Here is a 26,133-nt window from a genome sequence, read left to right on the forward strand (position 1 = left end):
CTTAAAGCCATTGAACAAAACTGTAAACCCAGTATACAATGGAAATCACTTAAAGTCAGGTGGTGCGACTGCACTCCCAGTGCCCCTTGTTCCAGCACCCCATCTCCCGAGTCCTACTGCAGTGTCCTAGTCACTAAATCACACTGCCTTTCAGGTAGTTTCAGCTCTTTGCAGCCAATGTAGACTGGTGCGTACCGTACGCTTTTCAGAGTCCCTTCTACTTTTAAACACCCCAGACACTGGGGACCCTTCCATTCCCCCTGGGAGCTCATGCCACAGCCTCGTCCATCTGCCCCCGTCGAGGGGCGGGGGAACGGTCTTCTGGAGCGTTCTCCGCCTTTGTTCCTAGTTCATCCCATTTCCCCTAGTGGTGCCCCAGCGCAGAGCCGGGGTCGGGGCATGAGGAGCTATTGGGCGGGAAAAGAGGGAGCCGGGAAGGGGAAGCAAGGCAGCAAGCAAGAGAAGAAGGGCGGAGACAGCACATTTCCCCCCGTTTCGCTTCCCCCCGCCCCCTTCAGCCAGGCCTCTTCCTGCCCCTTCCCTCTCCCTCCATCCCTGTCTCTTAATTCCCTCTCTCCCCGCCCTGCCTGACCGGGCGGAGCGCGCCCTCGCTGCCCCTCCCCTTCTCCGGTCGGTCCCGCCCCCTGCTGCCCGGAGAGGCCACTCCTCTGCTGCCGCCGGGAGCGACCCACGGAGCCGCCTCCCGGAGTTGGGGCTGCTCGTCTCTCGGCCCGGCCCTCCCGCCGCCCCGGGACTGGGGGACTTGCCCCAGCCGACTCGGCAGGAGGCGGAGGGGCTCGGCGGCCCCTGAGGTGAGTGTTGCCCCGTCTCCCCGCTCCCCTGCGTCGGGAGCTAGTTGCGGCGAAGCCGCCCCCGGGGGCCTGGTGGGGAGGCCTGCACGGTGGGGAGCGGGGAGGCGCTGGAGCGGGTGCCGAGCTGCTGGGGAAGGGGGCAGAGATGCTGCCTCCGCCGCCTCCTGCAGCCCCTCGGAGGCCTGGCCATCGCATTTGCTGCTGCCCTTTGCGAGCTGAAGCGGTGGAACCCGCCCACCTCCCCAAACCGAGTTTCCAGGGCGATTCCGCTCCCTGCAGCCGCCTGTGGGTGCAGGAGCAGGGGGATCCCCCTTTGCCTTTTCCTCCCCTCCCAAAGGCTGACCTAGTACGTGCTCATTTCTGTGCCTCTGAGATTCCTCTTCCCTCCATGTATTATTCATATCCCTGATAGGTAGGCTGGCTGGAACAGATTTCATTCCTCCTCTGCAGTTTGCAAAGTGCCCCTGCTCCAGAGAGAGGTTTTCGGGGGTTTGGGTGTTCCTCTCCTCTGCATGTTGCTGGTTTTGTGTCTGTTTTTAACCTAGATTGCTTTACAACCCATTCTTAAAGGATCTGGCCATAGCATGTGTAGCTGAAGTGTACATTAATATCTAAAGTAAGACGCTAATGTTCTGTGGATTGTTCTCAGATCACAGGAGTTAGACAATGTAAATAATTGGCTGGAGATTTCTTATCTGCATAAGGATGGATGTCCAGGGAGAGGACCTCCCTAACAATTTTTGTTTAAAAATATTTTTAGTGTTTAACAGAAAATGTATTGCAACATCCAGCGGCTGTAACGCAGCCAGCACTTACACCATCACTGACTTAACTGTAGATGTCAGACTGTGCTTACCCTCATGTGATGTCAGACTCCTAATATACATTGCAATGGTCACTTTAGCACTGGCTGACGATTCTGGAGACAGTTTTCTGTTGATTTACAGAGTGGGATCAACATGGACAGAAGTAATGCAGCCTCCCCCTTATTCCCCCCATAGAGTTGGTTATGCTAGAGAGACAGAGAAGGCAGTTGCCTTGGGGGCAGCAGAATAATCAGTAACTGTCTGCAAGGGTGACTGCAGGCTGGTAGGAGTGGATATTTGCCAGCTTGCAGAGCTAGAGTTGGCCACCTTTCCTTTGGAGCCCCAACAATACTTAAACGGATCACCTATACAGGTTAGAGCTGTAGTTCTCAACCCGTGAACTGCTTGTGTCCCAATCAGCATACAGCTGCGGCTTGTATGACATCCTCAGGGCCATACAGGTAGTAAATATATTATGTGGATGTAGCCCACATAACACACAGAGTGCTGCATTTGTGGCCCACAATGGTAAATAGGTTGTAAACCACTGGGTTAGAGGGTAGTTTGCTTATATGTGTCCAGTCCTTTGCATCTCTGCTGAGGCTGCCAGTAAGGGTGTCAGTCATGATGATGACTTTTGTTATGTGAATGTCTGTGCATTAGAAACTAGACAAAGGCAAACATAGCTGGTTTTGTATAGGCCCCTAGTAATGACTCTTGGCTTCTACTGACCTGGATGTGGACTGGTGAACTAGGGATAATTAGAAGCTCAGAGCACTATAGCCTTGCTGTTGCACTTCCTTATGTTAGGGGATCCCAAATTATGTTTGGCTTTGGCGCTTGTTTTAATTAATACTTCATTATGATATTAAAAAAACCTTTTCACTGCTCTGCCATGATTGAACAGCATTTAAACATAGAGTATATCTTGGGAGGTATTTACTATGCCTGTTTATTTACAAAAGGCACAGACATGGGTGAAAAGTGTCAGAAATGGCAGTCATGCTCATTCTGAGGTGGGAAAGCCAGAGGAATGTTGCATGGGTATGGTTAAAGCTGTAATTTACACCTGTGATGTCAAACACCTGAATGATACATTTTTAGCTGACATGATGTGTAAATTATGGCTTTTGTTTTTATATGTGCAATCATTTATTTTGAAAATCCTTGTTGTATAGTTGACTTTAATATTATAGTTGGAACAAGATACAACAGGATGTGCTTTTATTATGCAATAATGTTCAGTGGTTGAAAACATTCTGCTTTATCTTGTGCCTTACAGCGTACACTGGGTGTGAGGATGTTACATAGCATCTGCACACTGTGTCATGTTTTGTACAGTACATAGTAATGAAAGCATTTACCTGGTACTGAAATTTTGCTTTTGTTCTGCGTAATATCATTATGTGTTGCATTTAAAAGAATGGTGTTACTATAAGTGAGCAGTTTCTATATATCTTTCCTGGAGAGAGAGCAGCTTAGTTGTTCAAGTCTAATGTAGTTTGTTGTGCAATCATACTAACAAAGGTTGACATTATTGTTCAACTTTAGGTAAACAAATTCAGTATAACACAATAGATTAGAATTAATATTAATATAGTTGAGGTGTGTGCTGTACTTTATTGTTGAAAATACTTTACAAAAACATGTTTAAAAGGACAGTGTTGCGTATTCAAAATCACATTTAGAACAAACTTCTATGCCTTTATCATTCTGTAATATAACTGATTACATGTATTCCAGTAGCATCAACCATGTGTTGGCACCGTCCACGCTCACAGGTGGAGTTAGTGCGTGCTCCAAAGGCCCCAACCATGTAAGCTATTGCATGTGAGCAGATCCCTGAAATTGTGTGGAGTCTGATTGCCTTGAGTGGGGCTCCATGTGAGCACATACTGATCACAGTGAAGGATCAGGGCCTAAGATGACAAGCAACATACAATCAAAGGTGTGGTTTTGTTTAAAATTAATATACATCAGCTGTACTTGGCAACCCCGCAACATTATGAATTAGCCAGTTTCTTCTTGTTGTCAGAGAAGAAGTGTGGTTGGAGGAGCTATTTGAAGGAGTGGTCTTATGGATCAGTGCAGGGAGGAAGGTCCATGCCTGGGAGCAAGGTGAAAGATGTGAAGATGGCTGTGGGAGAAGTAGAGATTCAAACCTGGCATCATTGGTGGAGCTGAGTTTGGGAATTGATAAGAGACAAGAACAGATAAGAAGGGAAGAACAGAATTGTGAAAGGCCTGAAAGGCGAGGCCAAGAAGCTTGAACTTAATGTAATGGAAAAGAGGGGAGCTATAATTATTTAATATAAATTATCTTATGGGCATTACAGTAGTTCGGAGGAATTAATGTCTTTTTTTTCCCCTGTGTTTGTGCAGTATCTAACACAATGGAGTCATGATCCATGATTGTGGCTTCTAGATGCTAAGTAACATCCAGTTGGGTTTGGGGGCCCTGTTGCATTAGGTGCTGTACAAATTTAAAGGTAAACATAGGCCTTGTTTCAAAGATATTATAATCTAAGAATACAAGAACGCTTATTATCCTATGTGATAGTGTCATTTCTTTTTCAGGGAGAATGGGATGATTTTTCTGTTGCCACTGCAAGTTATAGTTTCATTTCGATTTTCATCTTGACATGGGGCTCAGTCTGCTCCCATTGAAGTTAATGGAAGTTTGGCCTTTGGCTTCGGTGGAGGTAGGATAGAGCCCATGTTGTCACTGTCTGCATGCCCCTGAACATCCTTTATCAGAAATTAATGGAACAGCATTAAGTTTTGGATATAAACTCACCAAAGCAACTATGCATTCAAACAAGGCTGACCCCTCATTCTTCCCTGGTTGTGTCTCATCTATGCAGCATGTGTGGTCCTACATGAATGGGTGCCACAATGTTCATGCAAATATATTAGAGCATTATTGGGTTGCCGTGTGTGGAGTTAAGATTATGTGGTGTACCAGGTGCCCTTTATAAATAGATTGCACTATAGATGAGGACTGTCTGGGTTAGAGGATATTGTCCCGTGATGTAGGACCCTCTGAGAGGGGACAATGTGTAGTGCAATACCAAAGCCCTGTAATACAGTTGTAATTTTAAAAGCAAATAATTTTAAAAGCAAATTTTCTTGCATGTGTGGATCTGTCTCAACTGTGTTATACTAACATAGTATTTTTCTTGTTTTACTGTCTTAAAAATATGTGGTACAATCTCATAGGCTCATAGACTCTAGGACTGGAAGGGACCTCGAGAGGTCATTGAGTCCAGTCCCCTGCCCTCATGGCAGGACCAAATACTGTCTAGACCATCCCTGATAGACATTTATCTAACCTACTCTTAAATATCTCCAGAGATGGAGATTCCACAACTTCCCTAGGCAATCTGTTCCAGTGTTTAACTACCCTGACAGTTAGGAACTTTTTCCTAATGTCCAACCTAAATCTCCCTTGCTGCAGTTTAAGCCCATTGCTTCTTGTTCTATCATTGGAGGCTAAGGTGAACAAGTTTTCTCCCTCCTCCTGATGACACCCTTTTAGATACCTGAAAACTGCTATCATGTCCCCTCTCAGTCTTCTCTTTTCCAAACTAAACAAACCCAATTCCTTCAGCCTTCCTTCATAGGTCATGTTCTCAAGACCTTTAATCATTCTTGTTGCTCTTCTCTGGACCCTCTCCAATTTCTCCACATCTTTCTTGAAATGCAGTGCCCAGAACTGGATACAATACTCCAGTTGAGGCCTAACCAGCGCAGAGTAAAGCGGCAGAATGACTTCTCGTGTCTCGTTTACAACACGTCTGTTAATGCATCCCAGAATCACATTTGCTTTTTTTGCAACAGTATCACACTGTTGACTCATATTAAGCTTGTGGTCCACTATGACCCCTAATCTCTTTCTGCCATACTCCTTCCTAGACAGTCTCTTCCCATTCTGCATGTGTGAAACTGATTGTTCCTTCCTAAGTGGAACACTTTGCATTTATCTTTATTGAACTTCATCCGATTTACCTCAGCCCATTTCTCCAATTTGTCCAGATCATTTTGAATTTTGACCCTGTCCTCATCTGCTGTACAAAACTCTGTCTTTCTAGTTTGTGCCTGTCACTGTGGTATTGGAGGGCTGGGAGAATGCTTTCCCTCTTATCTCTATACAGAGCAGTAATATGATCAGTAGTACAATACTTAGTGATATATCTTGGACAGAAGATTACAAGCCTTAGCGTTTATGTAAAAAAGCTAACTTAGTCACTTGCATCTGACATGCAGACATTCATCTGAAGAAGTGGGTATTCACCCACGAAAGCTCATGCTCCAAAACGTCTGTTAGTCTATAAGGTGCCACAGGATTCTTTGCTGCTTTTACAGATCCAGACTAACACGGCTACCCCTCTGATACTTAGTCACTTTCATATACAGTACTTGTGCTAGAGTATTTTCTTCACTACACTTACAATCAAATACCAAAGATACACTCAATTACAGGCATTGTACATGGCTTATTTTATTCAGTGAAAAGGTACAAACGCTAAAAATAAAGGAATGAGTTTTCTGTAGCAACATGTTTCTCCTGTACACAGATTTCAGTGGGTTTTTACTGAAAATCAGCTTACACAAGAACTGCTATATGCCAAAGAAGGACTTGACCAGTTTTTGTTTGAAGTTTCTGCCAAGGTATGTTTTAGTAAGGTATCTGGTGTAACATCTTGAGCGATGTATGTCTGAGGAAGGTGGGGAATGGAATTGAAAAGTTGCACTAAGGAGCTTTGTGTTAAGAACCATAGAATCAAATAAGGAGAGCATACTTCAATAAGAACCATAGAATCAAATAAGGAGAGCATACTTCAAATAAAACAAACAGCATGGTGCCTGAAATTATTTTTTGGCTTAGGTTTCAACTTAATATTCAAATCATACTGAGAAGGTGTGTATCTTACCAAGTTTCATTTTACATTCCACATTCCTCTGAAAACAATTCTTTGGAATTGTGGTTTGAAGAATTTCCACTGAAGAGGTTTCCCTATCGATGATGGAGGAGTACTGTGCGAGTCTTAGTGGTCACTTGGGTGGCAGAGATTGTTTAAATTAGACTTTGGAATTGGTGCCAAGTGCAGTAGTTGTATAGGATGACTTAACACCCGTTCTTCTGAAACTTCTTGATGACTGTGCTTTTAAAGTATTGCTGCTTCCCAAATGTGTGCGGCAGTTCCTTAAAATTACATTTAAAGTGAGAGGCATTTTCCAGGCTGTGACAAGCATATTCTACTTTGTTATTAAAGTAGGGAAGCTTAATTAATGATGCCAGATGAAACAATACATAAGCATGGTTAAAATCTAATGGATTCCAGTAAAACAGAATAATAATCCAACAGCATCTGTTATCTCATTTGTGCCTAGTGTAGTTCTCCTTAAGGAAAAGTAATTCCAGAATAAAGATAAGATGCTACAAAATAGTTTCACCTGAATATTGATGGCCTGATGAGGCGGCAGTGTGGTCCAGTGCGTGGGGCAGTGGAGTAGAAGTAAGGAGATGTGGGTTCTAATCCCATTTTGGCTACTGATCTGCTATGTGACCTTGGAAAAAAGTCACTGCACCCCTCTGTGCCTCTATTTCCCCTCAGACCTTTGTCTCCCTTGTTTGTTTAAATTGTAAGCTCTTTGTGGCAGGGATTATCTCCTACTATGTGTTCTGTACAGTACCTAGCAGGATGGGGCCCTGTTCTTGGTGGGGGATTCCAGGTTCTCCTGTAAAACAAATAATGTATTTGAAAAAGTCCTCAGAGAGCATAGAAGACATCAGGACCTCTTTGTAAGTTTACTGTGAGCAGTCTTAGGTTTGGCTGCCGCCTATCATTTATTCCACCAATTACAAGAAGTAATAAAAAATTCCAGGACTGAGGTGTAGAGCACTGAGGTTTATGAAGTATATATTTAATGGGCAAAATGCTGCAGGATCTGTATATATGAGTGGGCACTTTTCCAAAATAGTGTTTGGAGCCAGAACCACTTTGCTACTAACCAGCATTTTAGCCCTTTAACATATCTGTAAACATGACATAAATACCATAGCCTCATTCACTCGATTCCAGTAAATGAGGCATAACTATATTCCAACTATGCATCAGAATATAAAAAGATTCTGGACAACTTATGCTGTATAAATGGGAAAATTTACCCAAATTTTCCAGATCTGTGCACTGAAAATCAGTGGAGAGGGCCTTAATTCGTGGAGTTTCGTTCTTGGGTTTCTACCCCGGCCTCTGCCCAAGTCCCTCATAATAAAATGAAAACAATTTTTGAATTCTTAGTAGTGATGCATGTTTGGCAAACAGGCCTCTGAATTTTAGACTTGCTCACTAATCAGGATTTGTGGGGTATTCACATGTAAGGACACTGGGTAGTGAGATAGGGGAAGGAACAGAGCATCCTTCCTGCCTTTCTCATGGGAGCATCGGCCTTTGCAGTGATTCCAGTGCTTCTAGATGGTATGTGAAAGTTGATGTGTAGCCAATGGGGATTTGTGCCTGTCATAGTTCACTCTTCTATAATAAGAATTTCTTTTAACTGCTACGAACAGCTAGAAAAAGTTCTAAATATCAGATACTGACTTTTTGGATACCTTTACCTATGAAAGTAATGGAGAAAATGCAGATGGGTGAAATTTGGGTAAAATAAGACGAATATAAATGTCCTGAAGGTTTGCTGAACAGCCACTCCATCCTTGATATCCATTAGGGGAACAAGCTAAGCTGCTTCTCCCTTCTGATGATACCCCAGTAGGATCTGGTGTTTACCTGCCTGTTAGCGTAAGTACAGATGGTGTACAGCATTGATGTGCCAGCGAAGTTTGCCATGGCTCAGTCTTATGTTGAAAGTAGATTTGGGTGTATCTACTTCACTTGGTGGACATCTCCAATTCCATGGAGTCCTGTGAAGTAGGAATGGACAGCGATCCTTAGTTTGTGTTGTGGTTATGAGTGGAGTCAAATGGCTCAGGAGAGCTCTCGGTGCTGTTCTTGAGGGCGGTGTTCTTTCTCCTCCATTGACACTGCTCTTAGTAGATAGGCATAACTCAGTAGCTGAAGTCTGGTAGATACTGGAGATTCGTCAGTCTGGTATCCATAGTAGCTGCTGGGACCAGCTTTCTCTTATGTGATTCTTTATTTCTGTGACAGTCTCAAATGGCAAATTGGAGCTACTGAGTCTTCCAGAAGAGATCATATGGAGTAGATGAAGTGCAGGGCCTTCCTTGTTCAGGCATGAAGCTATGGCAATCTCACCCCCTCAATTATCATGAAAGTACATTAAGGTGTATTCTTTAGTGGTAGGCTCAGGACTTGTCATAGTTTTAGGGGGATTTTTTTGTATTATCTGCATTATGTTTTTCCCTTCAGGCTTTGTTTCCACTCTGGGATCGAACTGTGCATGTTGCCTGTTTCTTACAACATGTATTTTTAGTTTATTGCATAGCCTCTGGGTGTGGGTACCTATAAATCAAAGTTGACTCTAGAGCTACTGAAACCAACCTGAAAATCTCCCAATGAACAAGTAATTCAAAAGCATTGTTTATCCAATATTCAAAAAACCTAATAGCTCAAACTGAATTCCCTCTCAGTTGTGTCGAAGGAGCAAGATCTTCAAGATAAAAATCTCTTCCTGATTTTTTGGGTGCTTCCCATCTTTCTCTTTTTGTGTTTCAAATTCCTTAGGGGATAAACTAAGTAACCCTCAAACTGATGTTTGGGAAGTTTTCCTTTCTCACCCTAATTAAAGTGGTTTATGTGGAATGATGTTTGTGATAGTCCTTCCCTATTCCCCAACCCCATCTTGGAGGCTTCAGATTCCTGCCTCAAATCGTCATGTTTCAGTCTGCAGAAATATCCTCAGAAAGCTTTTTAAAAGCAAAACAGTCAGTCTGAGTGTTCTGAAACAGCTTGCTCTAGCAGACGACCATGGTACAGCACTGGGTGAAGACATCAGCAACAGGGAGTGAATCTGTCGCAACTAATGCAAACGGTCATACTCTGTCAGTGTCACAGAGTAGTAAAGACTGACACATGACTAATGGGTAGATTATGATTTTTTCTTTCGATGACAGAAGCTGACTTTGGTGTATACTTCCTGTAACTATAACATTTGACAGACTCAAAACACTGTCACAAGGTTATATCCTGCCCATAGAGGGTAATATTCCTCAAGTTTAAAAACAGCAAGAACTTTAATGCACAATTAAAGTTGAGAATGTATTCCTCTCCTATGAAGTTAAATTCACTTGCATGCACATCTGTGAATTTAGGCTGGGGTTTTCAAAACTGCACCAGGGAAGTAAGCACCCAATCTCAATTGACTTGCAATAGAATTTGGTCACCTAGCTTTCCTGAATCCCTTTGGAAATCCCAGCCTTCATCACTTAAATGTAAGGACACTCTCAATTATGGTTCCAAAACCAGTCTTGATATAGTGTCAAGTATCAGGGGGTAGCCATGTTAGTCTGTGTCCACAAAAACAACAAGGAGTCCGGTGGCAATCTGTTAGTCTTTAACATGCCACCGGAGTCCTTGTTAGTCTTGATATAGGCTCTGTGCCTCTGCTGATCCTCAACAGGTGCTCAGATACCCCAGATTAATTTAAATACTTAGATAGAACATACAGGCAATGGACTTGTGTGTGTATGTGGCTAGTGGGAAGAAAGGAAGTTATAACTATAAAGGGGTTTGGGAGGCTAGGAGCTTGTCACTAGGTACAGGGAGTGGATGAATCAAGACAGTTTGGCACCAGGGAAGACAGGCTTAGATATTTGTTGCTGGTGTGATTAAAAAGTTGAAGGGCAGGTGACTGAGGAAGTGGGCTGCACATCTTATTCTGTGGATGGTTTCACAAAGCAGGAAATTGCCTATTCAGCAGTGGTCCAGGGTGAGGTTGATTTTCCAAGGTTTACATCTTGCCTAGCCTTATTCCGTAGAGTGTGGCTAGTTATCAATATTATTTCAATTTTCTTATGGGTAACTGTTGGGCTTATTGTGGACTCACTCCTTACAACAATTGATGAGGTTCACAGTTTTTCAGGAGGTGGCTTGTGATGTTAAATTTCTACTATTTGTAAAGGATCTTGAGTTTAAGGTAACACAGATAACAATGCTTTCCAATTATTAATTAACATAATGTGTGTTGTGGTCCATTAAGAGTGGGTGTCCATACACAGTGATTCTACCAGCTGCAAATTACTAGCTTCTGTAGAAGTCAGAAAACATTGCATAGGCTATGTAACTCTTGTAGTTAAATAGACTCATCAGTTAGTCAAATAATTCAAAGGACAGTTACACTTAGCATAGTTCAGAAACATACACAAGCTCTTGTTCAGAGTAAATAAAATATTTCAGCCATGAATGCAACTGTTGGATTTGGCTCAGACCTTATTGTGGATCTTAGGCACAACTCTGGGCAAGAAATAGAATGTGCACTGTACCACCCAGGAATAACGTCAGGAGGCATGATGATTCAGAGACACTCCTTCAATTTCCTCTTTGCTTCTGGGAGCTAGTAATTTATTCCTGGTCTGTAGTAGCAGTAAATTAGTACCTATGCCATGCTGGCTTATCTGCTCTGACCAGAATAGCTAAAGGAGTGGAACTAAGGCTTTGCCCATTCTCTGCCCTTCCTGGATGACTCCTCACGCACCTGCTCTATGAAGGGAGTAAACAGATGAATAGCCTGGCTCACTCCTGTGTGCCTTGACTTAAAACCAGGTGGTCCATGAAAGGCTATACGAGAGGATCCTCAGTCCTTTCTCCAGGCCAAGGCACAATATAGTCCTCAGGCAAAGCTCTTGTTAAGTCAATGGACGTTTTGCCTTAGCAAGATTTGCAGGATTTGGCCCTTAGTGTCTAACATAGCCTTGGATCATTTTAGGAGACAATAAATTCATAGGTTGATAATTTAGAGAAAAGATTGATTACAGTCTATTTGTTCAGCTTGGAGGCTAGGGAGAAGGAGCTCTGGGCTCCCCATGACTATTGAAGGTTAATTGGAGAATGCAGATATTTGTTGAACAAATGTGTTATCTCCTTTCCCTCTCTGTAAAAAGGTTTAGGGTATATTATAGGGCACAAATAGGAATTAGCAGTCTGTCTTGACTCTGCAAACATGTGCTGCTCCTGAGGGTATTCTTTGCCAAAAAATTAAAAATTCTGCAAATTTTATTTGTCAAATGTGAAGACTCTAGCATGGCATTGGGGAGCACAGACCACTGGCTGCACAGAGGTAGGAGATCACTCCAGGGTCCTGCCCCTCTGTGCCAGATGCACCAGGTGTGAGCAAGCAGGCTCAGCTCAGCAGGATCCAAGTATGGAAGGGCTTAGTGTGGGTTGAGAGGGTTCTGTGTGGGGCAATCTGGGTGTGGGCAGCTTAGTGGAAAATCCAGGTGCAAGGGAATCTGGATGCACAAGGGTTTGTTGAGGGTAGGTGTCATGAACAGATAGCTAAGGGTTAATGTCTCTTTCACCTGAAAAAAAAAGTAACCTGAAGCACCTGACCAGAGGACCAATCGGGAAACAGGATTTTTTTTCAACTCTGGGTGGAGGGAAGTTTGTGTCTGAGTTCTTTGTCTTTTGCCTGAATCTCTCTCAGCTAGAGAAGGATTTTTTTATTTCCTGCTTTCTAATCTTTTGTTTTCAAGTTGTGAGTACAAAATGGTTTTTTGTTTTGTATTTACATGTCTATAGTTGCTGGAGTGCTTTAAATTGTATTCTTTTGAATAAGGCTGTTTTATTCATATATTTTTTAAGCAATTGACCCTGTATTTGTCACCTTAATACAGAGAGACCATTTGTATGTATTTTTCTTTCTTTTTTATATAAAGCTTTTTTTTAAGACCTGTTGGAGTTTTTTTTTAGTGAGGAACTCCAGGGAATTGGGTCTGCAGCTCACCAGGGAATTGGTGGGAGGAAGAAGTCAGGGGAAAACCTGGGGGCAGGGGAAAACTTGTGTGTGTTAGATATACTAGCCTGACTTTGCATTCACTCTGGGTGAGGGGGGAAGAGAGATTGACTCTCGGTAATTCTGTTCTCCAGGCTGGGAACGGGGAGGGTGGAATCCCTCTGTTTAGATTCACGGAGGTTGCTTCTGTGTATCTCTCCAGGGACACCTGGGGGTGGGGGGAAGGGAAAAGGTTTATTTCTCTTCGTTGTGAGACTCAAGGGATTTGGGTCTTGGGGTCCCCAGGGAAGGTTTTTGGGGGGACCAGAGTGCCCCAAAACACTCTAATTTTTTGGGTGGTGGCAGCAGTACCAGGTCCAAGCTGGTAACTAAGCTTGGAGGTTTTCTGGGGCAATCTGGGTGTGGGCAGCTTAGTGGAAAATCCAGGTGCAAGGGAATCTGGATGCACAAGGGTTTGTTGAGGGTAGGGGGTCTGAGTGCAACAGTAATGGGACTCTCCAGGCGGGTCCAGGTGAAGGTGATTGGAGCTCAGCAAGGGGGTGGGGTGTTGGGGTGTGTGTGTGGGGGGGTAGAGCTTGGTAGGTGGGTCTGGGTATGGAGGGTTCAGTGGGAGGGGTCCTGATGCTGGTGGAGTGGGGATCCAGGTGCAGTTGGTTGGAGCTCGGTGGGGTGGAGAGCTGGCTGTGGGTGACTCATCACGGTGGTCCAGGTGCAGGGAAGTGGGGCTTGAAAGGGGGTGGTTCTGAATGCTGGCGGGGAGGGGTGAGGCTCAGTGGGAAGGTCTGGGTATGAAGGGGTCTGGATGCACGGGAGTTGGGCTGATGGGGGAGCATCTCCCTGTACAGTGATCCCTCACCCTGTAGCTGAGGAAGTAGGGGAGGAGGGGAATTTTCAGATCTTCCTGCAGCCTGGGGAGAAATCTAGGGGTGGGTCTGACTTGCCCAGGATGCTCTGCAGGGGAAGAAGTAGTCCCATCCTCCCAAGCCCAGCTTTGACTAGCAGCTGAGGTATTGCAGAGTAGGAGCCACCAGCTGGGTCTTCCCCAGTCCAAGTGCCTGCCCCACAGTGATTTACCTCTCTGCCAGCTGCCTTGGGCACCCAAAACATGCTGCTGGTTGGGGGTCGCATGACCGCTCTTGTGGCTTCCCTTTGCTTCCCTGTCAGAAAATCACTTTTCTGTGGGGAAGCAAAGAAATCTGCGGTGGACATAAATTTTGCGCATGCGCAGTGATGCAGAATTCCCTCTGGAGTAACAGTGTGCTTAAAATTAAGCATATGTATATTTATAAAATTGAGGCTCTAACAGGTGCAGTTTGCCTTCCATTGTACCACCATTTTCAATTATGCCAGACACTGCTGTGATAGAGGAAAATCATTTCTCCCTTTGTTGCTGTAGAATTCCCATTACAGTAATGTTAATGGGAGTTATATGAGTGGGTTGTGATGGAGGAATAAAAAAGGAATATGGTAGCCATCTGGGGTTGTACATTTTCCATCTCTTCCCTTACTTACTGTTACTTAATCTCCAGTTATGCTACATGCAGCTGTCTTTAACAGTCCTTCTGTTGTTTATCCTGTACACCAACTGACATTGTGTTAGATCTATACTAGAAATACTAAGGAGGAATACAATTTTACAAAGTGAATTTGAAGGGGAAGGGAGGAGAAAGTAGAGTAGGAAGAGCAAGCAAAAAAGGAAAAGGAAATGAGGTAAGACTGAAATAGCTTAGAAGCATATGGTAGGGAGGGAAATAACACTGCTCTACAGCCAAAATGCTTCTGAAATAAATGTAGTCCAACTTTACTAATTCTGGATCACTGAGAACGAAAATAATGCTTAAAATTGTTGATTGGCTCTAGTTTTCAAGATATGCTATTGGGTCAGTATATACGACCCTTGACTTGGGAAAGGCGGAGGATAAGTGAGTTATAAAGGGAAGAGATCTCAATTTAAATCAGAAATAACTAAAATACATCTTTGACTGGATCTATGAATATGTCTGTGACTGGGTTTGGACAGTATTTGCTTTTGAGGCAAAACAGTGATGCAAGCTGAAGCTGGTATTGCATCATACATGATATGAATTGCATCATGTTATTCCTAGAAGTCATGGATGATGCAATCATAACGAAGCTTACATCAGTCTGCTGAACAAATTGCCCTATATCAGCTCTAGAAATCATACAGTGTCGTGCTCTCTTATTTGTCAGTGTTTGATTTTGCAAAGGGACACATTTCTGTTTAGCTAAAGTGAGCAGAGATGCCTTGTACTTGTGTGAACAGTGCAGATAACTTCTGCTATGTTTGTGGTGAAGTGACTTTTGCATCACAAAAACGCAGTATAACCACTATGGTTAAGAAAGCCTATCACCTTTATTTTGGCTGCAAAATTGGAGATCAGGACAAGAGGTGGGCCCCACACATATGCTGCAACACTTGTGCAACAAATCTTGAACGGGAAAAGGAAATCAATGCCTTTTGCAGTGCCAACGATTTGGAGAGAGCCAACAGATCATGCCGGCAATTGTTACTTCTGCATGGTGCCTCCAGTTGGGAAAGGTGTGTCAAAGAAGAAAAAGTGGACTGTGCATTATCCAAACATTCCATCAGCTATACGCCCAGTACCCCATGGAAAAGGACTGCCGGTTCCTGATGCACCAGAATCATTCTCACTTGAGTCAGATGAGGAAGAGGAAGAGGATGAAACTTCTGGTCCTGAACCATCAATGTAACAGGACCCACATTTTCTCCCATCCTCCTCCTCTGAACCACACCTCATAACACAAGGTGAACTGAATGACCTTGTCAGGGATTTGGAACTACCCAAGAGTAAGGCAGAGCTGTTGGGCTCCAGACTGCAGCAGTGGAATCTCCTGGCAGGCTATCAGGGCAAATGGAGCCCATCGATGCTTGCAGACAGTGCAAGCTGGACAGTGACAAGAGATGCTCCATTTAATGAATACAAGAGACGAGCCAAGAAGCGCCGAGTAGACACTGAATAGGACTAAACTATGTACATAATAGTTTTTTGCCTTTTGTTTCATAGTAAATTTTATTTATATAACCCTTTTGCTGATTTTTAAAGTGTTACATAAACAGGACAGGTGAACTATTATCATGTAAAGCAACCATAAACGCATGAAAAGACCTAGGTTTACAATTTATGATTAAAACTCTACTATCTACACAATATACATAGACGTAAAATGTAAAAACTTCAATATCTTAGAAACAGTAGCCAATCAGTTGTTTTAATTGTCATATTTGAATTCGGCACATCAAAATACATAATAAATATCACATTTTATCTCTGAAGCAGGCGACTTCTCAAAAATTGTAGACCACTGTAATAGAAGGAAAAAAATGCTACTTACAAATATAGCAGAAATATTTTGGAAAACAATAAGAAAGATACTGTAAAAATCATTCTACTGTAAAAACATTGTTCTGGTCATCCATTTAAAAATAACTTTTACAGAACAGCGTGACTGGTTGGTGAACATAGAAGAGCAAATCTAGAATGGTCTCTAGCGGTACAACTAGTTGAAAATTTTTGAATGGAAAATTGGAAAATGGCGTTTTTAAAAATTTTGCAAAAAATGACTCTTTTAATATAATTCTTTACGTAAATGTATATAGAAGTTTTTTGTTACCCCAAAACCAGTGGTTTTGGGGTAAGTGAAAAGGTTTGTTTTATCAAAATTGGGTTTTGAATAAAGAACCTATCACAGTTTTTTGATAATGTTTTAGATGTTCGTGACAATAATGTTAAAGTATTTTGCAATTTATTTTTTGAAAAACGGGCCAATTTAGAAACTTTTTTGGGAAAAAATAGTTCAGAATTTTCCATAGAATGAGTTTTCATTTTTTGGCCAGCTCTACTTAATAGTAATTTTACAGCATCTAGCTTGTTGAAAGAAGTTCTGAGAAGAAAGCAGTTTTGAATTGAAAGATAGTATTAATTTAGTTTTCTGTCCAGTTCTGGACCCCCATCTTAACTTAAGCTGCCTGGGTGTTTTACAGAGATGATATCAAGGCTTTCTAAACTCCTTTGTCAGAATAAACCCTGGCAGTATAATTCTGCTGAAGCAGCAAATTTGCTTTCATTTAAAATGCATCCATATTTTGGAAGAATGTTCTATGACTCCTCCTCTTCCCCCCCAACCGTAACCTATTTCACTGAATAATTTATGTGTTTGTGTGGTTATAGTGTAGTACGTATAAATACCTAAAATGCAACCCCAGGACGCAGCATGTCCGGTGGAGTTTACTAGTAATGTTGCCCACAGCCACTCTGTCCGTCATGGCCTGATGAAGACAAAGCTGATTGATCGTAGGTTTTTATTGTTAACAACCACAAACAAGTCAATTCCTGTTAATGTGTCTTGGATACAGTATTATGGGTGTGTTAATCTAGTTTTATGTAAACAAGTTATGTAATTATCAATGCAATTTTGGTTCTACTGTCTGTGTTCCTGCGTTTAAATGAATACCTTGGAGCCAGATTCTGGTGCCGCTGACGTAAGTGGCAGCTTTGTCATTGAGGTTAGTAGGCCTGGGATTTGACTTCCTTATGTTTAAAGGCAATATGGAAAAACAACAATTTTGAGTAACCCTAATTGTATATTAAAAGGGGTGCTTGAGGGATTTACCATAGCTTTAAAAGCCTTTTTTAAAAAAAACCTGTTCTATAACAATATCTTAGAAGAGGTAAAATATGTTTCTTTACCAAAAATACTTCCCCTCAGTCTTGTGGGCATGCTGTTCAGGTGATGTAGGTGTTCATATGCTCCCATGTGGGTTGTGGTACTTGACATAGTGACTCCAGACCTGCTGTCATAACCCAACCTCATTCCACAGTATGGGCAGGAACCCACACCATTTGGATTAGTGAGGGAGGGGAGTTGATGCATTTCCCTGCTGCCCCATGGGAGAAGGGATTCAGAGCAGTGGTTGGGGACAGTAAGCCAGCAGGAAGCTCAGCAGAACAAAATGTTGTGGGCATCAGGCCTCCTGAGAGGCATTCTCCCGGCACTGTTGTGTGGACCAGAACAGCTAACTATTCCTCCACCCTTGAGCAAGGATTGATGATGGAGCAGCTACAGCCACCCCATCTCTACCAAGCTGGCCCCAGGGGTTGGCAGCGTGCAAAGGGATTTGAGAGGCAGGTTGCAGTGTAGTAAGGCAGAGGATGGCTATAGCTGCTTGTGAGCTTATTAAATGAGAAGAAGGGAAGGTATCGGGTTAGCTGTTGGTCAACAGTAAAGTGTTGAACAGTTGATAGGTGCTATGAGGTGGTGAACGAATAGGTGAGATCTAAAGAGAAAATGTGGTGTCGAAAAACAAAACTAGAAAATACTGATAACAAAAATGAAAGGATAAGGTTTGTGCATCGGCAGACAGGTGTGACTTACATGGATATCGCAAGACGTAGTTAAGAGTTAATTTAAAAGGTTGGGGAGGAAAGGCAGATATTTAAAATAATAAAGATAAAATGCTTCCTTCTTTTCCTGGAGCTCTCTGGGTGAGGGACTTGTTTTACTCTGTCTGTAAAGCACCTAGCATATTTTGGTGCTATATAAATACTACAACTAATACTAATTATATTAGGGCTATCCACTGGCTTTTGCCTTTTTTTTTCTTTCCAAAAGAGAGCATCAAAGTAGCAATCTGCCCAGGGAGTAATGAAGGCAGATCCCATACCCAATTAATGGGCAATATGATTGACTTTGACCAGGAAGAAGAGAAGGAAAATCAAAAACTCAGTGTAGGACAGGGGTTTTCCGTAATCCCTGTAGGTTAAGAATCAAAATTAAAAAGATTGTAAATGTTCCAACTGTGAACTGCAGTGTTTTTGTTCAACATGTTATCCTATTGATTCTTGTTCTGTCTACTTTTCAAGTCTCTGAAACATTAATATTCTGTTTATATCATGCCGGAACTGTGTTTCCTCTCTGTTCTCTTGTCTTCATTCTTCATTTGTTCCCCAGCATTTGTTTTCTCTCTCTCCTTCTGTCTGGTTTTCTTCCCTTAGATGCTTAGATTATTTTTATTTTACCATAGTGCCTGCTTGCTATGTGAGAGTAGGCACTTTCCAAATGCTCATGGAAGATGGTTTCCTGCTTCAAGAAGGTTGCAGTCTAAAGACAGGCAAGTAAACAGGCATTAGGAGGAGTGGAACAGGAAGAAAAGGCAAATTATATGCAATGCAAGTACAAGTCAACTTTATTCACTACAAGCACTTTGCAAGAAATGAGTCTTTATGAGGGACGTAAATGTGAAACGGGCTATGCTTAGGGGGCTGTGTGAAAGAAGGCTTGCAGGTGATACAACAGTGTTGAATGTGATATAAGACCTTGAGACCTGATCCTGCGAACACTTTATATGTGAGTAACTTTACTGTCATGATTTCAGTGGAGCTACTTGTGAGTAAAGTTACTGATGTGTATGTTAGCAGTATTGGTATCTTGCAACCTGTCTTGGCACATCTGACTGGAGCAGTATCTGAAATACTGTCAGGGCACCAAAGAACAAGCAGTTTTTTTCATGATATATCCATATGGCACACCATACTGAATATTAAATTAAGAATGTTTGTTACATGTAAAAACCTTCTTAGATTGTCTTCCTTGTGGCTCAGAATAATAAATTTCCATATGATGAGACTTGTTATCCCTTGGCCTTTCCATTACTTTTCCTGGATTCTTGGCCCCCGTCCCCAATCCCTCTCTGTATTATTAATTATATTACAGGAGTGCATTGAAGCCCCAACAGAGATCAGAACTCCATTGTGTTAGGCACTCTGCCAGTGCCTAGTAAGAAACAATTCCTGCTCTAAAGAGTTTACAATCTAAATAGACAACACAAACAAAAGAGCGTTTGGGAAGAGAGAGGCGCAGAAATTAAGTGATACCCAAGGTCTCAAAGTAGATCAGTGGCTGAGCTGGGAATAGAACCCCGGTCTCCTGATTCGCAGCCTCACTAGATCCATGCTGCCTTGATGTTTTCTGTTGTCTAATTTAAGGCCAAATCCTAATGCCATACTCATGCAAGTAGGCCCATTGATTGAAATAGCAATGCTCACAGGAACAAAGCCCTTAGTACATCATTCTGCAAGTTGTTCTGCATGGTTGGGCACCCATTAAAGTCAATGTGATGTGGTTGAGAAAAAGGCCAGTGCAATCCTAGGAGGCATCAGGCAAGGTATTTCCAGTAGAGCTAGGGAAGTGTTATTACCATTATACAAGCCACTGGGAGACCAGTGGACACAGGATCTGCCTTCATGGAACAGATTAAAGGATGAGGGCGTCAGACCACAAACTCTTTGAGATGAGATCTTCTCTTCATTTATCCATTTGTCTGTCCATTGCCATGTGTGCCTAATGGAGTAAAAAATAATATTGATAAAGGAAAATAAGAAAGGCATTGGCTGGTTAACATTTGCATCTTTAAAAAAATAGTTTTCCTTCTCAGCAGAAAACAACACAGAATTGGGAGTCAAGAGACCCAGGTGATATTCCCAGCTCTACCGCTGACATGCTGTGTCACTTAACTTCTCTGCACTTGATTTCCCAGTCTGTGAAATGGCATTAATAATGCATATCCATCTTGTAGACTTGCAGTCTTTGAGGCCAAAAGGGACTATCATCTAGACCAGTGGTTCCCAAACTTGTTCTGCTGCTTGAGCAGGGAAAGCCCCTGGCAGACCGGGCTGGTCTGTTTATCTGCTGCGTCCGCATGTTCGGCCGATCGTGGCTCCCACTGGCCATGGTTCGCTGCTCCCGGCCAATAGGCAATCTCATCATGCTACTTCCTCCATAAACTTATCAAGCTCAGTCTTAAAACAAGTTTTAAGTTAGTTTTTTTTGCCTCTACTGCTTCCCGTAAAAGGGTATTCCAGAACTTCACCCCTCTGAGGGTTAGTAACCTTTGTCTAAGTTCAAGCCTTAACTTATTGATGGCCAATTTATATCCATTTGTTTTGTACCAGCATTGGCCCTTAATTTAAATAACTTCTCTCCCTTCCTTGCAGTTATCCATCCATTTTATAGAGAACAATCATCTCTCTTCTCATCCTTTTGTTTGTTAGACTAAACAAGTCAGAAACCTTAACTCTCCTCTAATAGGGTAGATTCTGCATTCCTCTGATCATCCTAGTAGATGTTCTTTCCACTTATTCCAATTTGAATTCATCTTCCTTAAACATGGGAGACCAGAATTGCACAGAGTATTCCAGATGAGGTCTCACCAGTGCCTTTTATAATGGTTATAACACTTCCCTATCTCGCTTGGAAATACCTCTCCTGATGCGTCCTAGAATTGCATTAGCCTTTTTTCTTGACTGCATCACCGTGGCAGTTCATAGTCATTCTGAGATTTACCAATGTGCCCAGGTCTTGCTCCTTCTCTGTTGCTTCCACTGACACATCCCCAGCTTAGAGCAAAAATTCTTGTTGTTAGTCCCTAAATGCATGACCTTGCACTATTAGATTTCATCCCATTTCTATTACTCTTGTTTTTAATGTTACCCAAATCATCTTGTATGATATTCTGGTCCTCCTTTCTATGGACCTCCCAACTTTGTGTCATCTGCAGGTTTTTATTAGCGTACTCTCCCTTTTTGTGCCAAGGTCATTAATGGAAAAAAAAATTGGTCCCAGTAACATGCTTTGAGATCTACAGGGGAAAGTAATGAAGTATCATTATTTTCTCTGTTATATGTATCTTCTAGAATGCTGCATAGGTTTTACCTCTCTCTTTTAAAACTTCTTATGGTATTTTTTGTAGTAAGATGAGACCCTGAAACATAAACTCCTGTGTCTGAGGCCTAAAGCCTGAAGCTACTAACAGTGTTTTTCAGTGTGCCAGTTTCATGAATGCGAAGGGTGTGTTTATATCCTTGCAGTCTCAAAAGGACAGGCAAATTTTAGTCCTCAAGACTGTATCGCTTTAAAAATGTATCCTGGGCTGTGTATGTATTTGTCTGCTCCTTGGATGTTAGTGTTCAACTAACATGGCACATGAATGCTTGCTAGAGTGAAATGTCATTGTCATGTTTATACATTTAACGCTTTTTTTGTTCTGTTCAACTTTTATTTATTTATTTGGAAAGTTCGTAACTTTTCCTCATGCTTAAAACAGTCTAAAAATAAAAAAACTACAGTAAAAATGAAGTGTAAATTAAGGTTATACATTATTTTCTGAAGATTGCAAATAACTTTTTTCAGATTTCCTCCCCCTCTACCCTTCCCCATAAAATGCAGACAAGTGCTTCCACTCCCCACCCACTCACCTACCCCGGCTTGCACAAGTTTCATTTTCATGCTTTATTCTACCCTCCTTATCACAGTACTGTACAGTATAAATTTCAAGCCTTTGAAACATAAACAGCTGGTAATATGGGAAACCAGCTAATCCTGCTGAAATGAACTGGAGTGAGCATGTTTATCATTGCCTTCTACTGGATAGAACAATTATACACCTGCTTATTGTATGTGAATGTCACCCTCTTATGGCTTTCACTAAGTTTTAATACTACCACAGCCTCTGCAGCTTCCCTTTCAGCTTATGTGACAGAGGTATGTTTTGGAGCTGAAGGTTTTAGGTTCTGTCTCTTATGCTCATGTGTGTCTGAGTTGATATTACTATAGTACTTGAATAGAATTGTTGATTTGTAATGAATCTACAGTTTTATATGCTCTTTCCGGATAGACATGACATGTTCCATAAGTTAAGGAAACTGACTTGGGGGATTTGAATTAAATCTTTTTATTGATTTTTATGATGAATGTTGTAAAAATACATAATAAAAAATAAATACAAATGTAAGATATGCTGAGGTGATAAAAATTCACACTGAGGAAAGATATATTTTAACAGTGACCATATATGGGAAATTGTAATGGAAATATGCAGTAATTTTTATTAACATGTTATCTTCAGTATTGATATGCAATATGTAAACAAAAAAAAATACAATCATATAAAAATGGTATACCACCATCTTTCCACTCCCATGAATATCAGGCCACCTTCATTTAGGTCCTTACCCACGGATACACAAGTGTTAGTTTTTTAGCCTGTAAGCCTGTTGAGACATCAGTAAATATTTGGCACATCCTCTGACTGCTGCTGTATTTAGTTTTGCAGCTGTTATTTACAAAGCTGTGTCGCTTTTATTCATGATCCTGTTGCACAAAGATATACCTTTGCTTTAAATAAAAATGAAACTAATTGAAAGCATCCACAAGAGTTTTCAGGACCAGCAACCAGATTTCCTATGCCCTTCCTCATGCCTCTTGCTACAAATGCTGAATAGCTTTCAATCAAAATAAATGAGGCAAAGGGTGTAAGGAAGAAAAAGTAGTAGGAAAATGAAATGAAGATTGAATGACCTGCCCTAGATCACGTGGTCAGAGACAGAAACTGAACGCAAGTCTGCTGAGTTCCAATGTAGTGTCTTAACCACAATACCGTCCTTCCTTTCTAGAATTGTCCTTTTCTTTCACTGAGGAGATAACTTGCATGTGGGTTGACCTCCTAAACCAACAGTCTGAAAGAGAGATCAGAAATGCAACATCCTCCTTCCAATAATTCAGCCCATTCACACAAGTAATAGTAGTCATTGGCATATGAGTGGCAGTCAGAGCTACTAACTCTGACCCCTCCTTTTCTGGATGCCAAAAGAAAATAGAGAACATCGACACCTTGTGGTACCTTCTGCTTTTATCATTTTGAGTTAGTAACAAGTTCATATGCAAATTAAATTGGATTGAAATGATTACTGGTGCATCTTGAAAAAAACAAAACCAAAAATGTGTTCACATAAACTACTTCAAAAGAATGTGAGAGAAGTAGATGGACAAGGTGCGTGTCAGATCACGACTATCCTGGGCACAAGGCTTTGTCTTTATCTCTGCTGTCTTCATTATATTTGTAATGGGTACTAAATATCTGCTTCTTGCTCATTTAAAAACAAAAAGGACGGTGGAGGTTCTAAGTATGCTAATTGGCTTTTAGTGAAATCAAAGCAACAGTGGGAAGACTGCTGCCAAGCATTTTAAAATTCAAAACCACTCTAAACTTAGCAACTTGTATCTAGTTAGACATCATTTTATGCAGGGTCTGGGGTGATCTGTGGAATTGAATAATAGTAATGTCAACATTTCCATCTGTGCGAGCCTACTTTCTCATGTAATTTTGAATTTCTGAAGGTCTCTGGTTGTGTTTTAGTGGCAGTAATTGTCTCATTTTAATGGGTATTCATTTCTGTTTCTCTTGTTTGTCCGCATTGGTGCAAAGGGGAGCGGGGACGGGTTGGAGACTTGAGACAAAATGAAAGGGCAAACTTTGGTTAAGTACTTTAACATTTTATGATTTATTTCCTTATCTAAGAAAATAGCTACTTAATTTATATGGGATTAGGATTTGCTGGGTCTAGCAAGATACCAGAACAAGGAACCACAGAATGTTAAGCACTACATAGCATTTTATGAGAGTTTATTTTGTTGTTTCAACAGTGAGTCATCTCAATTACGATGTGTCCATCTGTCTCCTGACTCTGTATCTGTACATGGAAAAAATCTGATCAGATAGGCTGAGACTTCAAAGATACTTACGAGAACTGGGTGCCCAATTCCCATGAATTTTAATGAGAATTGGGCATCTAAGTCCCTTAGGTAGCTTTGACATTCTCAGTTGTAGCACTTGGAGAGTTTTTTAAACTCTTCTGTTAATGGCAAATTGAAGTTTGCACCTTTTCTGTTTCAATTCCACATTGCATGTCTTATTTAAAGAGATTTTATTAGATTTTGATTTTTTTTCCCCCTCTCCCCTCTGGTGTCATTCTGTCATCCTTTTCACCAAAGACTGTTGACAGGGTAATTAATACAGAACTTAGGAGCAGTTGTTGTTAGAACTTCAGCTTTTGCTTTTTGATGTATTTAGGTTTAATGGCTGCCTGACCTGAAATTTAAAGGTCAGACTTTTAGTACATCTGTTAAATATGTTGCTTTCTGAAATGGCTCCATCTTCCTTTTCCTCTCACTCCAACCCTTCATCCCCAGAAGATGGTAACAGGTACAAAATTAAGGAATGAGAATAACCAAAGATTGTTTGTAATTTAGAAGTGGTGGATGGGTGATGACAGAAAAGATTTGATTTGAAGTATTGCTTGCTGTAAAACAAGTCAGAGGTGAACGAAGCTGAAACTGGTACTGACATACTTTTTCTTTTTAAAGTATTCTCTCTCTTTATGATTTGTGTCTAGAATCTGTTTTCAGAGCCCATAAACGATAATACATTAGAGTAAAAAGAGCACTAGGACTGATGAGTTTGCAAATTGTATAGGCATGATGGGAACAATGAAATTATTAAATAGACTTCTCTAGGAAATGGAGGATGGCAACCCCTTGAAGTTATAAGTATTACAAAAGACTGGACAAAACAGTGGCAAATGTGCTGTACGGAACCAGTCTGCATTGCATGGTCTAGGCTAATGATCTAATAGATTGTGAAAACATCTGAATTGTATAAAGAAAAGATGATGATCAGGATCATCAAAGCTTCCCAAAAGTTTCATGGAAGGAATAATTTCATACAAGATATACTTCTTCAGATGAAAACTTCTTCTCTCTTTCCCCACAAAGATTTTTCTGGTTGCTTCACAGGTTGAAGGAGCAGTCTTTCTGCATAGTTTTTATAATCAGTATTGCTGGAAAAATGTAGCTGTTTACAGAAATTTGGACAAAGATTAGCTAAATGTGGATTTGGGGGGAAAATGGCATTGAATTACTGCCTTCTTGATTTTACAAGCCTCAGCATGGGTTTTGCATCCTATGCTACTTGATTCATCAGCATTCTCCCTGTGTGTGCATTGCAGCCAACACAGCTCTATTTCATGACACTGTAGCATAGCGTTGACTCAACACAGGCTGTTAACTCCTTTTGCAATATATCATTTGCTGTTGATACAGTGCTTGTTCTTAAAAGATGGGTCAAAGGGCATCCTCTGGCTCTTCATGCTCAGAGAAAACCCAGTTTAAATTCTTCAAATGACTAAGCTACTTGGGCATATGTTCACTCACCACCACCATATTGTGTGGGTTCATTAAAGGGAGAGTCGGCCAAAGAAGGCAGATGAGGAAGATGCTGCATATTATCAGTGCCTGTTGAGACTCTCGGTGAACTGAAACAATTGATGGCTTTATAATCTGGCTTCAGATTTCCACTAAAAGAAAATGTGGGCAGGAAGAAAGTCAGTTGGTTTTTGCACCTGAAGAAATGAGATTTTTATCCACGAAAGCTTATGCCCAAATTAATCTGTTAGTCTTTAAGGTGCCACCAGACTCCTCATTGTTTTCATGGGAAGAGAGTGCAGTAAGGGAATCCCTCCGTGTAAAGGAAGTTTCCTAGTAATGCTTCCAAGGTAAGTTGACAGCTGTAGGCCTATTCAGTGTTTGAGAATTAGCATCACTAATGTGGTTAGCCTTTTTGGTTTGTTTCCAGCACAGGAGAGCCCCATGAAAACATGAGTACCTGTATTATGGAAGCCTGAGAATTCAGAAATCATTTAGGGGATTAT

General features: G+C 41.5%; 1 protein-coding gene across 1 annotated transcript in view; it reads left to right on the top strand.

Annotated features, from left to right (window-relative positions):
• The first annotated feature begins 661 nt into the window (after positions 1-661).
• Positions 662-26,133, top strand: part of C7H1orf21 (chromosome 7 C1orf21 homolog) — a 213,804-nt gene continuing 188,332 nt past the window's right edge. Inside the window, exon 1 of the mRNA XM_050961480.1 lies at positions 662-812. The gene's annotated coding sequence lies outside the window, so the exon portion shown is untranslated. The remainder of the gene's footprint in view (positions 813-26,133) is intronic.

The sequence above is a fragment of the Gopherus flavomarginatus genome, chromosome 7, assembly GCF_025201925.1.
Source record: "Gopherus flavomarginatus isolate rGopFla2 chromosome 7, rGopFla2.mat.asm, whole genome shotgun sequence".
Taxonomy (NCBI): domain Eukaryota; kingdom Metazoa; phylum Chordata; order Testudines; family Testudinidae; genus Gopherus; species Gopherus flavomarginatus.